Source organism: Lipotes vexillifer, unplaced genomic scaffold (assembly GCF_000442215.2).
Source record: "Lipotes vexillifer unplaced genomic scaffold, Lipotes_vexillifer_v1.1 scaffold391, whole genome shotgun sequence".
In the NCBI taxonomy this organism is placed as follows: Eukaryota; Metazoa; Chordata; class Mammalia; order Artiodactyla; family Lipotidae; genus Lipotes; species Lipotes vexillifer.
The window spans coordinates 327,152-342,019 of NW_006786248.1; positions in this window are offsets into that span (position 1 = coordinate 327,152).

The following is a 14,868-nucleotide window of genomic DNA, read 5'->3' on the forward strand; positions in this document are numbered from 1 at the left end:
AAAAAAAAAAAAAAAAAAAAAAAAACCCCCTCAGAGCTTGCCCTCACATGCCTTATGCTGGGCACCAGAAAAGACCGTCACTAGGGCCATATCTCTTTCACCCGTGGCTGCCAACTTCCCTGTGCATTTGGTGCTGCAGGGGCTCCCGTGATCCCAGCAGTCAAACCTGTCCTAACTGGGGCAGAACCAAGAGCTCCAAGGCAGCCACAGGACCAGACTCCTATGGGTGGACCACATGCAGAGGTGGGGATAAAAGCAAACTGAACCCCAGGGATGGGGTGTCTAAGGAAGAAGACTGAAAATCTTTCCATCAGCTGTACAAGCTGCAGATTAAATGCCTGCAATCAGCTAGGTAGACCCTGCGTCTGTGGAATATCTGAGTAGACAATGAGTGTTCCCACATATGAAAACAGTCTAGCTCTGGCTGCTGTGGACTTTGGGGACAGCACATGCAGGAACTGGGAAAGATTGGAGTCTGAGTGGCGCCCACAGGGAACTCAGCATGTCCAGAGCCTCTTGGGGAGGCAGAGGTGGGCTGTGGCTCACAGAGTGTGCAAGGACACTTACAGCAGAGACCCCAGGGAAACATAATAATTACGATTTATTTTATTATGATTTGATTCATTCTGGTGTTGGTTCTGGCTTTTTGTTTGTTTGTTTTTCCTTTCTTTTTTATTTGTTTGTTGTTTTAGTTTTTTTTTTTTTTTAGTCTTTAGGGATCTCTGTGTTTTTTAACATATTTTTAATTTTTATTTTTTTATATATATTTCTATTTTTTACTTGGCTTTTCTGTTGTTCTGTTTTTTACCCTTATTTTTTCTTCTTCTTTTTCTTTAATACATTAAAAAAATATTTCCATTTATACTTTGCTTTTTCATTTTCCTGTGTTTTTTCCATTTTTAATTTATTTTATTATTATTTTTCTTCAATCATTTTTATTGGTTTGCTCTGTTTCCTTGTTTATTCTTCAGTTGGCACACTGCTTTGGTTTTGTTTCTAGGTTATGTGTTTTTGTAAGTTTTAATCCTAAGATTTTGATTTTGATTTTGAGTTCTTCTATTTGCCTGGTTGTTCTCTTGCTTTCTGTTTTATTTATTTATTTATTTATTTATTTATTTATTTATTTCTGCTTTTGTTTCTTTTATGTGTGTGTGTTTCCTTGTTTCTGTTTTTGTTTGTTTGATTTTACTTTTTACCATTTGTCTGGGGTTTTGTTAGTCTTTTTTTTTTTTTTTAAATCCCCTTTATTTCTGGGATGAACAACTTGTGGGGTCTAGCTTCCTCAACCAGAAGTTGGGCCTGAGGCTCTGGGGTGGGAGCACCAAGTCCAGGATGCTGGACCAATAGAGAATTCCCGGCCCCAGGGAATATTAATCACCAAGAGCTCTCATGGAATACTCTATTTGAATCCAAGACCCTGCTCCACCCAACAGCCAGCAGCTCCCAGAACTGGATCCCTCACACCAAACAACAAATTAGACAGGAACACAAACTCACCCATCAGCACACAGACTACCTAAAGTCATACTAAGCTCACAGACACTGCAAAACACACCACCTGACACAGCCTTGCTCATCAGAGGGAGAAGACTTAGCTACACCCACCAGAACACAGGCACCAGTCCCTCCCATCAAGAAGCCTTACACAAGCCACTAAACCAACCTCACTACCAGGGGCAGAGAACAGAAGCAAGAGGAACTACTACCCTGGAGCCTGGGAAAAGGAGACATCAAATATAAATTAGACAAATGAGAAGACAGAAAAATATCTAGCAGACAAAGGAGCAAGATAAAAACCCACAAGAACAAATAAATGAAGAGGAAGTAGGCAAACTCCCTGAAAAAGAATTCAGAGTACTGATAGTAAAGATGATGCAAAATCTCGGAAATACAATAGAGAAAACAAAAGAAACATTTAACAAGACCTAGAAGAATTAAAGAGCAAACAAACAGTAATGAACAACACAATAACTGAAATTAAAAATACTCTAGAAGGAATCAATAGCAGAATAAATGAGACAGAATAACGGATAAGTGAGCTGGAAGATAGAATGGTGAAAATAACTGCCACAGAGCAGAATAAAGAAAAAAGAATGAAAAGAATGGAGGAGAGTCTCAGAGGCCTCTGGGACAACATTAAGTGCATTAACATTCAAATTATAGGCATCCCAGAAGAAGAAGAAAAAAAGAAAGTGTCTGAGAAAATATTTGAAGAGATTATAGTCGAAAATTTCCCCAACATGGGAAAGGAAATAGTCAATCTAGTCTGGGAAGCTCAGAGATCCTGTACAGGATAAACCCTAGGAGAAATATGCAGAAACACATATTAGTCAAGCTAACAAAAATTAAACACAAAGAAAAATATTAAAAGCATAAACAGAAAAGCAACAAATAATATACAAGGGAATCCCCATAAGGTTAATGGCTGATCTTTCAGCAGAAACTCTACAGGCCAGAAGGGAGTGGAAAGGTATATATAAAGTGATGAAAGGGAAAATTCTACAACAAAGATTACTCTACCCAGCAAGGATCTCATTCAGATTCAGTGGAGAAATCAAAAGCTTTACAGACAAGCAAAAGCTAAAAAAATTTAGCACCACAAAACCAGCTTTACAACAAATGCTAAAGGAACTTCTCTAGGCAGGAAACACAAGAGAAGGAAAAGACTTACAAAAACAAACCCAAGACAATTAAGAAAATGGTAATAGGAACATACATATCGATAATAACCTTGAATGTAAAAGGATTAAATGCCCCAACCAAAAGACACAGCCTGGCTGAATGGATACAAAAACAAGACCTGTATATATGCTGTCTAAAAGAGACCCACTTCAGACCTAGGGACACATACATAGTGAAGGTGAGTGGATGGAAAAAGATATTCCATGCAAATGGAAATCAAAGAAAGCTAGAGTAGCAATACTCATATCAGACAAAATAGACTTTCAAATAAAGACTATTACAAGAGATAAGGAAGGACACTACATAATGATCAAGGGATAAATCCAAGAAGAAGATATAACAATTGTAAATATTTATGCACCCAACATAAGAGCACCTCAATACATAAGGCAAATGATAGCAGCCATAAAAGGAGAAATCAACATTAACACAAAAATAGTAGGCAACTTCAACACCCCACTTGCACCAAAGGACAGATCATCCAAGCAGAAAATAAAAAAGGAAACACAAGCTTTAAATGACACATTAAACAAGATAGACCTAACTGATATTTATAGGACATTCCATCCCAAAACAACAGAATACACTTTCTTCTCAAGTGTACACAGAACATTCTCCAGGATAGATCATATCTTGGGTCACAGATCAAGCCCCTGTAATTTAAGAAAACTGAAATCATATCAAGCATCTTTTCTGACCACAACCCTATGAGACTAGGTATCAATTACAGGAAAAAAAAAAACTGTAAAAAATACAAACACACTGAGGCCAAACAAAACACTACTAAACAACCAAGAGATCACTGAAGAAATCAAAGGGGAAATCAAAAAAATACCTAGAGGGGCTTCCCTGGTGGCGCAGTGGTTGAGAGTCCGCCTGCCGATGCAGGGGACACGGGTTCGTGCCCCGATCCGGGAAGATCCAACATGCCGCGGAGCGGCTGGGCCTGTGAGCCATAGCCGCTGAGCCTGCGCGTCCAGAGCCTGTGCTCTGCAACGGGAGAGGCCACAACAGTGAGAGGCCCGTGTACTGCAAAAAAAAAAAAGATAAAAAACAGAACAAAACAAAAAAATACCTAGAAAAAAATGACAATGAAAACACGATGACCCATAAGTTATGGGATTCAGCAAAAGCAGTTTTAAAAAGGTTTATAGCAATACAATCCTACCTCAAGAAAAAAGAAAAATCTCAAATAAACAATCTAACCTTACACCTAAAGCAATTAGAGAAAGAAGAAGAAGAACAATAACAACAACAAAAAAAAAAACAAAGAGAGCAGAAGGAAAGAAATCATAAAGATCACATCAGAAATAAATGAAAAAGAGATGAAGGAAACAATAGCAAAGATCAATAAAACCAAAAGCTTGTTCTTTGAGAAGATCAATAAAATTGATAAAGAATTAGCTAGACTCATTAGGAATAAAAGGGAGAAGACTCCAATCAACAGAATTAGAAATGAAAAAGGAGAAGTAACAACTGACACTGCAGAAATACAAAGGATAATGAGAGACTACTACAAGCCACTATATGCCAATAAAATGGACAAGCTGGAAGAAACGAACAAATCCTAAGAAAAGTACAAGCTTCCGAGACTGAACCATGAATAAATAGAAAATATGAACAAACCAATCACAAGCCCTGAAATTAAAACTGCGCTTAAAAATCTTCCAGCAAAGAAAAGCCCAGTGCCAGATGGCTTCACAGGTGAATTCTATCAAACATTTAGAGAAAAGTGAACACTTATCCTTCCCAAACTCTTCCAAAATATAGTAGAGAGAGGAACCCTCCCAAAATCACTCTATGAGGCCACCATCATCCTGATACCAAAACCAGACAAAGATGTTACAAAAGAAGAAAATTACAGGTCACTACATCTGATGAACATAGAGGTAAAAATCCTCAACAAAATACTAGCAAACAGAATCCAACAGCACATTAAAAGGATCATACACCATGATCAAGTGGGGTTTATTCCAGGAATGCAAGCATTCTTCAATACATGCAAATCAATCAATGTGATACACCATATTAACAAATTGAAGGAGAAAAACCATCTCAGTAGATGCAGAGAAAGCTTTTAACAAAATTCAACACCCATATATGATAAAAACCCTGCAGAAAGTAGGCATAGAGGGAACTTTCCACAACATAATAAAGGCCATATGTGACAAACCCACAGCCAACATCATTCTCAAAGGTGAAAAACTGAAAACATTTCCTCTAAAATCAGGAACAAGACATGGGTGCCCATTCTCACCACTATTACTCAAAATAGTTTTGGAAGTTTTATCCTTGGCAATCAGAGAAGAAAATGAAATAAAAGGAATCCAAATTGGAAAAGAAGAAGTAAAACTGTCACTGTTTGCAGATGACATGATACTATACATAGAGAATCCTAAAGATGCTACCAGAAAACTACTAGGGCTAGTCAGTGAGTTTGGTAAAGTAGCAGGATGCAAAATTAATGCACAGAAATCTGTTTCAATCCTATACAATAACAATAAAAAATAAGAAAGAGAAATTAAGGAAACAATCCCATTTACGATTGCAATATAAAGAATAAAATACCTAGGAATAAACCTACCTAAGGAGGCAAAAGACCTGTATGCAGAAAACTATAAGACACTGATGAAAGAAATTAAAGATGATACAAACAGATGTAGAGATATACCATGTTCTTATATTGGAAGAATAAACACTGTGAAAATGAATATACTACCCAAAGAAATCTACAGATTCAGTGAAACTCCTATCAAACTACCAATGGTATCCTTCAAAGAATTAGGACAAAAACTTTACCATTTGTGTGGAAACACAAAAGACCCCGAATTGCCAAAACAACCTTGAGAGAGAAAAACATAGCTGGAGGACTCAGGCTCCCTGACACCAGACTATACTACAAAGCTACAGTAATCAAGACAGTATGGTACTGGCACAAAAACAGAAATACAGATCAATGGAACAGGATAGAAAGCCCAGCAATAAACCCATGCATATATGGTCACCCTATCTTTGACAAAGGAGGCAAGAATATACAATGGAGAAAAGACAACCTCTTCAATAAGTGGTGCTGGACAGCTACATATAAGTGTAACTGGATAGCTACATACAAAAGAATGAAATTAGAACAGTTCTTAGCAACATACACAAAAATAAACTCAAAATGGATTAAAGACCTAAATGTAGGGCCACACACTACACAACTCTTAGAGGAAAACATAGGCAGAACACTCTATGACAGAATTCACAGCAAGATCCTTTTTGACCCACCTCCTAGAGAAATGGAAATAAAAACAAAAATAAGCAAATGGGACCTAATGAAACTTCATAGCTTTTGCACAGCAAAGGAAACCATAAACAAGACCAGAAGACAACCCTCAGAATGGGAGAAAATATTTGCAAATGAAGCAACTGACAAAGGATTAATCTCCAAAATATACAAGCAGCTCATGCAGCTCAATATCAAAAAAACAAACAATCCAATCAGCAAATGGACAGAAGACTTAAATAAGCATTTCTCCAAAGAAGGCATACAGATTGACAACAAACACATGAAAAGATGTTCAGTGTCACTAATCATTAGAGAAATGCAAATCAAAGCTACAATGATGTATCACCTCACACCAGTCAGAATGGCCATCATCAAAAAATCTGGAAACAATAAATGCTGGAGAGGGTGTGGAGGAAAGGGAACTGACCTGCACTGTTGGTGGGAATGAAAATTGAAAGAGCCACTATGGAGAACAATATGGAGGTTCCTTTAAAAACTAAAAATAGAACTACCATATGACGCAACAATCCCACTACTGGGCATATACCCTGAGGAAACCATAATTCAAAAAATATATGTACCTCAATGTTCATAGCAGCACTATTTACAATAGCCAGGACATGGAAGGAATCTAAATGTCCATTGACAGTTGAATGGATAAAGAAGATGTGGCACATATATACAATGGAATATTAGCCATAAAAAGGAATGAAACCGAGTTATTTGTAATGAGGTGGATGGACCTAGAGTTTGTCATACAGAGTTCAATTAAGTCAGAAAGGGAAAAACAAATACTGTATGCTAATGCACATATATGGAATCAAAAAAAAAATGGTTCTGATGAACCTAGTGACAGGGCAGGAGTAAAGACACAGAGGTAGAGAATAGACTTGAGGACACGGGGGGGAAGGGGAAGGTTGAACGAAGTGAGAGTGTAGCATTGACATGTATACACTACCAAATGTAAAATGGATGGCTAGTGGGAAGCTATTGCATAGCACAGGGGAATCAGCTCAATGTTTTATCATGATCTAGAGGATAGAGAGGGTGGGAGGGAGGCTCAAGATGGAGGGGATATGGGGATATATGTATGCATATAGCTGATTCACTTTGTTGTACAGAAGAAACTAACACAACATTGTAAAGCAATTATGCTCCAATAAAGATATTTAAAATTTTTAATACCAGAAAAAGAAAGACCATTTAGTCTTTCCTGAAGTTATAATCTGCGTCAAAATGGTCCATTCATTGTCTTGGGAACCTACTATGTGGAGTGAAACCCTCATGTGCTAAAGCCCCAATATAGGGCTCAGGCAACTTCTCTATCTTGATTTCTATCCTTTTTTCTAGGACCTACATGCCCTTGTAGGACCACATGTTCCTATTTTATTGCTTCAGTCAAACCTCCCCTATAAACATTGTACATTCCAGCCTCTTCCATTCCTAAATTTCTGCAAGATTACTGATGGCACAGATCAGGATTTGTGCTAATAAAGTGATTCTCCTGTTGTCTTCATCCTAAAACATGTTTCTCCTATTGTTTTAGTCAATCTTAGATGAAACTACAAACCAAACATACCAAGACACGCACATTTCTATGCCATGGGCTGCCTTGGTTTTCAGAAATCTAAGTGCAGATTTGACAAATCAATGACTGGAAAATGTTCAGGCAGATATGAAAAATGCAAATTGCATATTATATCAAAATTATTTTAACATGGCTATGTTTATGATTTATGATTAATTCAGGGTCACTTTTTCTACTTTGGAGAGTTCCAACATTTATGAAAATCAAAGAAAAATTAGTCATTGCAAATAGATGAAAACAGTTAAAGCCAGGCAGCTGGTTGAGTGGTTAGGTCTATGGAATATGGCAGTGGTAACACTTGTCAGTCAGGAACGTCACTCAGCACAGGGGCAGGAGGAGTTTACAAAATGCGCTTTCTGGGCTTCCCTGGTGGTGCAGTGGTTGAGAGTCCGCCTGCTGATGCAGGGCACACGGGTTCGTGCCCCGGTCCAAGAAAAGCCCACATGCCGCAGAGCGGCTGGGCCCATGAGCCATGGCCGCTGAGCCTGCGTGTCCGGAGCCTGTGCTCCCCAACAAGAGAGGCCACAGCAGTGAGAGGCCCGCATACTGAAAAAAAAAAAAAAGCACTTTCTGTCTTCTTCCCCAACATTTCTCTAATTTTCCCGACTGTTTTCCAGCAGGACCTCCCTGTTATCACTACCTCATTCATTTTTACTCTGTTTCTCTTTATGAACTGATTTCTCACTGCTTCTTCATGGATGATAAACTCATCCTCTTGTGAGAAGTATAGAAGTCTTGAGCTAGGAGAACAAAGGAAGATGTCCTTGTAATTCTCTGAAGAGCTGAGAAATCAGGCATGTGCCCTCAAGGCAGGATAGCAGACCAGTGAGTGAAAAGTCTTGAGAACTCTCAATTATAGGCAGGCAAAAACTTCCCCTAAAACTTCCCCTTGGACTAAAAAGTCAAATAGCTTCCAACTCCACAAAGTGTGGGTTAGGGTGGGGGTGGCACTGAGGTGTGGTGCTTCCCAATACAAACAGTGCAGATCAAGAGAAGCTTCCAGTACAGACTTGTGGCTGCCAAGGGGGAGGGATGCATTGGGAGTTTTGGATTAGCAGATGCAAACTATTATATATAGGATGGGTAAACAACAAGGTCCTACTATATAGCACAGGGAACTATACTCATAATCCTGTGATAAACCATAATGGAAAAGAACTTGAAAAAGAATGTGTATATATATGTGTAAATGAGTCACTTTGCTGTAAAGCAAAAATTAACACAACATTGTAAATCAACTATACTTCAATAAAATTAAAAAAATAGAAGCATAGCGGGGACGAGGGGAAGATGGCTGAAGAGTAAGATGCGGAGATCACCTTCCTTCCCACAGATACACCAGAAATACACCTAACGTGGAAAAACTCCTACAGAACACCTATTGAACGCTGGCAGAAGACCTCAGACTTCCCAAAAGGCAAGGAAGTCCCCACGTACCTGGGTAGGGCAAAAGAAAAAAGAATAAACAGAGACAAAAGAATAGGGATGAGACTGGCACCAGTGGAAGGAGCTGTGAAGGAGGAAGGTTTCCACACACTAGGAAGCCCTTCGCGGGCAGAGACTGGGGGTGGTGGAGGGGAAAGCTTCGGAGCCGCAGAGGAAAGAACAGCAACAGGGTGGCGGTGGGCAAAGCGGAGAGATTCCTGCACAGAGGATCAGTTTTGACCGGCACTCACCAGCCCGAGAGGCTTGCTTGCTCACACGCCGGGGCGGGCGGGGCTGGGAGCTGAGGCCCGGGCTTTGGTCAGAGCGCAGGGAGAGGGCTGTGGTTGGTGGCGTGAACACAGCCTGCAAGAGGTTAGTGCACCACGGCTAGCCGGGAGGGAGTCCGGGAAAAGTCTGGAGCTGCCGAAGAGGCAAGAGACTTTTCCTTCCCTCTTTGTTTCCTGGTGTGCAAGGAGAGGGGATTAAGAGCGCTGCTTAAAGGAGCAACAGAGATGGGCTCGAGCCGTGGCTAAAAGCACGGACCCCAGAGACGGGCATGAGACGCTAAGGCTGCTGCTGCCACCACCAAGAAGCCTGTGTGCGAGCACAAGTCACTGTCCACACCCACCTTCCGGGGAGCCTGTGCAGCCCGCCACTGCCAGGTTCCCGGGATCCAGGGACAAATTCCCCAGGAGAACGCACGGCGCACCACAGGCTGGTTCAACGTCACGCTGGCCTCTGCCGCAGCAGGATCCCCCCACACTCTGTGCGCCTCCCTCAACCCGGCCTGAGTGAGCCAGAGCCCCCAAATCAGCGACTCCTTTAACCCCTTCCTGTCTGAGTGAAGAACAGACGCCCTCCAGCAACCTACATGCAGAGGCGGGGCCAAATCCAAAGCTGAGCCCCGGGAGCTATGAGAACAAAGAGAAAGGAAAATCTCTCCCAGCAGTCTCAGAAGCAGTGGATTAAAGCTCCACAATCGACTTGACGTACCCTGCATCTGTGGAACATATGAATAGACAAAGAATCATCCCAAATTGAGGAGGTGGATTTTGAGAGCAAGATTTATGATTTTTTCCCCTTTTCCTCTTTTTGTGAGTGTGTATGTGTATGCTTCTGTGAGAGATTTTGTCTGCATACCTTTGATTCCACCATTTCTCCTAGGGTTCTATCCGTCTGTTTTTTATTTTTATTTTTTTTTGTTTGTTTGTTTTTATTTTTAAAAAAAATTTACTTTCCCTTAATACTTATTTTTTATTTTAATAACTTTATTTTATTTTACTTTATCTTCTTTCTTTCTTTTTCTTTCTTTCCTTCCTTCCCTCCTTCTTTCCTTCCTTACTCCTTCCCTCCCTTTCTCCCTCCCTCCCTCCTTTCTTTCTTCCTTCCTTTCTTTCTTCCTTCCTTCCTTCCTTTCTTTCTTTCTTTCTTTCTTTCTTTCTTTTTCTTTCTTTCTTTCTCTTTCTTTCTTTCTTTCTTTCTTTCTTTTTCTTTCTTTCTTTCTTTCTTTCTTCCTTTCTTTCTTCCTTCCTTCCTTTCTTTCTTTCTTTCTTTCTTTCTTTCTTTCTTTCTTTCTTTCTTTCTTTCACTTTTCCTCCCTTTTATTCTGAGCCGTTTGCATGAAAGGCTCTTGGTGCTACAGCCAGGAGTCAGTGCTGTGCTTCCTGAGGTGGGAGAGTCAACTTCAGGACACTGGTCCACAAGAGACCTCCCAGCTCCACATAATATCAAATGGCGAAAATTTCCCAGAGATCATCTCAACACCAGCACCAAGCTTCACTCACCAATCAGCAAACTACAGTGCTGGACACCCTATGCCAAACAACTAGCAAGACACAACCCCAACCATTAGCAGAGAGGCTGCTGAAAATCATAATAAGGCCACAGACACCCCAAAACACACCACCAGACGTGGACCTGCCCACCAGAAAGACAAGATCCAGCATGATCCACCAGAACACAGGCACTAGTCCCCTTCACCAGGAAGCCTACACAACCCACTGAACAAACCTTAGCCACTGGGGACAGACACCAAAAACACGGGAACTACAAACCTGCAGCCTGCAAAAAGGAAACCCAAAACACAGTAAGATAAGCAAAATGAAAAGACAGAAAAACACACCGCAGATGAAGGATCAAGATAAAAACCCACCAGACCTAAAAAAATGAAGAGGAAATAGGCAGTCTACCTGAAAAAGAATTCAGAATAATGATAGTAAAGATGATCCAAAATCTTGGAAACAGAATAGACAAAATGCAAGAAACATTTAACAAGGACCTAGAAGAACTAAAGATGAAACAAACAACGATGAACAACACAATAAATGAAATGAAGAATACTCTAGATGGGATCAATAGCAGAATAACTGAGGCAGAATGGATAAGTGACCTGGAAGATAAAATAGTGGAAATAACTACTGCAGAGCAGAATAAAGAAAAAAGAATGAAAAGAACTGAGGACAGTCTCAGAGACCTGTGGGACAACAGTAAATGCACCAACATTCGAATTATAGAGGTTCCAGAAGAAGAAGAGCTGAAGAAAGGGACTGAGAAAATATTTGAAGAAATTATAGTAGAAAACTTCCCTAATATGGGAAAGGAAATAGTTAATCAAGTCCAGGAAGCACAGAGAGTCCCATACAGGATAAATTCAAGGAGAAATATGCCAAGACACATATTATTCAAACTGTCAAAAATTAAATACAATGAAAGCATATTAAAAGCAGCAAGAGAAAAACAACAAATAACACACAAGGGAATATCCATAAGGTTAACAGCTGATCTTTCAGCAGAAACTCTGCAAGCCAGAAGGGAGTGACAGGACATATTTAAAGTGATGAAGGAGAAAAACCTGCAACCAAGATTACTCTATCCAGCAAAGATCTCACTGAGATTTGATGGAGAAATTAAAACCTTTACAGACAACCAAAAGCTGAGAGAGTTCAGCACCACCAAACCAGCTTTACAACAAATGCTAAATGTACTACTGTAGGTAAGAAACACAACAGAAGGAAAAGACCTACAATATCGAACCCAAAACAACTTAGAAAATGGGAATAGGAACATGCATATCGATAATTACCTTAAATGTAAATGGACTAAATGTTCCCACCGAAAGACACAGATTGGCTGAATGGATACAAAAATAAGACCCATATATATGCTGTCTACAAGAGACCCACTTCAGACCTAGAGACATATGCAGACTGAAAGTGAGGGGATGGAAAAAGATATTCCATGCAAATGGAAACCAAAAGAAAGCTGGAGTAGCAATTCTCATATCAGACAAAATAGACTTTAAAATAAAGATGACTAGAAGAGACAAAGAAGGACACTACATAATGATCAAGGGATCGACCCAAGAAGAAGATATAACAATTGTAAATATTTATGCACCCAACATAGGAGCACCTCAATACATAAGGCAAATACTAAGAGCCATGAAAGGGGAAATTGACTGTAACACATTCATAGTAGGGGACTTTAACACCCTACTTTCACCAATGGACAGATCATCCAAAATGAAAATAAATAAGGAAACACAAGCTTTAAATGATACATTAAGCAAGATGGGCTTAGTTGATATTTACAGGACATTGCATCCAAAAACAACAGAATACACATTTGTCTCAAGTGCTCATGAAACATTCTCCAGGATAGATAATATCTTGGGTCACAAATCAAGCCTTGGTAAATTCATGAAAATTGAAATTTTATCAAATATCTTTTCTGAACACAACGCTTTGAGACTAGATATCAATCACAGGAAAAGATCTGTAGAAAATACAAAGACATGGAGGCAAAACTATACACTACTTAATAAAGAGTGATCACTGAAGAAATCAAAGGGGAAATTAAAAAATACCTAGAAACACATGACAACGGAGACATGATGACCGAAAGCCTATGGGATGCAACAAAAGCAGTACTAAGAGGGAAGTTTATAGCAATACAATCCTACCTTACGAAACAGGAAACATCTTGAATAAACAACCTAACCTTGCACCTAAAGCAATTAGAGAAAGAAAAACAAAAAAACCACTAAGTTAGCAGAAGGAAAGAAATCATAAAAATCAGATCAGAAATAAATGAAAAAGAAATGTAGGAAATGATAGCAAAGATCAATAAAACTAAAAGCTGGTTCTTTGAGAAGATAAACAAAATAGATAAACCATTAGCCAGACTCATCAAGAAAACAAGGGAGAAGACTCAAATCAATAGAATTAGAAATGAAAAAGGAGAAGTAACAACTGACACTGCAGAAATACAAAAGATCATGAGAGATTACTACAAGCAACTCTATGCCAATAAAATGGACAACCTGGAAGAAATGGAAAAATTCTTAGAAATGCACAGCCTGCCAAGACTGAATCAGGAAGAAATAGAAAATATGAACAGACAAATCACAAGCACTGAAACTGAAACAGTGATTAAAAACCTTCCAACAAACAACAGCCCAGGACCAGATGGTTTCACAGGTGAATTCTATCAAACATTTAGAGAAGAGCTAACACCTATCCTTCTCAAACTCCTCCAAAATATAGCAGAGGGAGGAGCACTCCAAATTCATTCTACAAGACCACCATCACCCTGATACAAAAACCAGACAAGGATGTCACAAAGAAAGAAAACTACAGGCCAATATCATTGATGAACATAGATGCAAAAATCCTCAACAAAATACTAGCAAACAGAATCCAACAGCACATTAAAAGGATCATACACCATGATCAGTGGGGTTTATTCCAGGAATGCAAGCGTTCTTCAATATATGCAAATCAATCAACGTGATACACCATATTAACAAATTGAAGGAGAAAAACCATATGATCATCTCAATAGATGCAGAGAAAGCTTTTGACAAAATTCAATACCCATTTATGATAAAAACCCTGCAGAAAGTAGGCATAGAGGGAACTTTCCTCAACATAATAAAGGCCATATGTGACAAACCCACAGCCAACATCTTCCTCAATGGTGAAAAACAGAAAGCATTTCCACTAAGATCAGGAACAAGAAAAGGTTGCCCACTCTCACCACTCTTATTCAACATAGTTTTGGAAGTTTTAGCCACAGCAATCAGAGAAGAAAAGGAAATAAAAGGAATCCAAATCAGAAAAGAAGAAGTAAAGCTGTCACTGTTTGCAGATGACATGATACTATACATAGAGAATCCTAAAGATGCTACCAGAAAACTACTAGGGCTAGTCAGTGAGTTTGGTAAAGTAGCAGGATACAAAATTAATGAACAGAAATCTCTGGCATTCCTATACAGTAATGATGAAAAGGCTGGAAGTGAAATCAAAAATCACTCCCATTTACCATTGCAACAAAAAGAAAAAAATATATAGGAAAAAACCTACCTAAAGAGACAAACGACCTGTATGCAGAAAATTATAAGACACTGATGGAAGAAATTAAAGATGATATAAATAGATGGAGAGATATATCATGTTCTTGGATTGGAAGAGTCAACATTGTGAAAATGACTCTACTACCCAAAGCAATCTACAGATTCAAAGCAATCCCTATCAAACTACCACTGACATTTTTCACAGAATTAGAGCAACAACAAAAAAGAAAATCACAATTTGTATGGAAACCCCGAATAGCCAAAGCAATCTTGAGAACAAAAAATGGAGCTGGAGGAATCAGGCTGCCTGACTTCAGACTATACTACAAAGCTACAGTAATCAAGACAGTATGGTACTGGCACAAAAACAGAAAGATAGATCAATGGAATAGGATAGAAAGCCCAGAGATAAACCCATGCACATATGGTCACCTTATCTTTGATAAAGGTGGCAGGAATATACAGTGGAGAAAGGACAGCCTCTTCAATAAGTGGTGCTGGGAAAACTGGACAGGTATATGTAAAAGTATGAGATTAGGTCACTCCCTA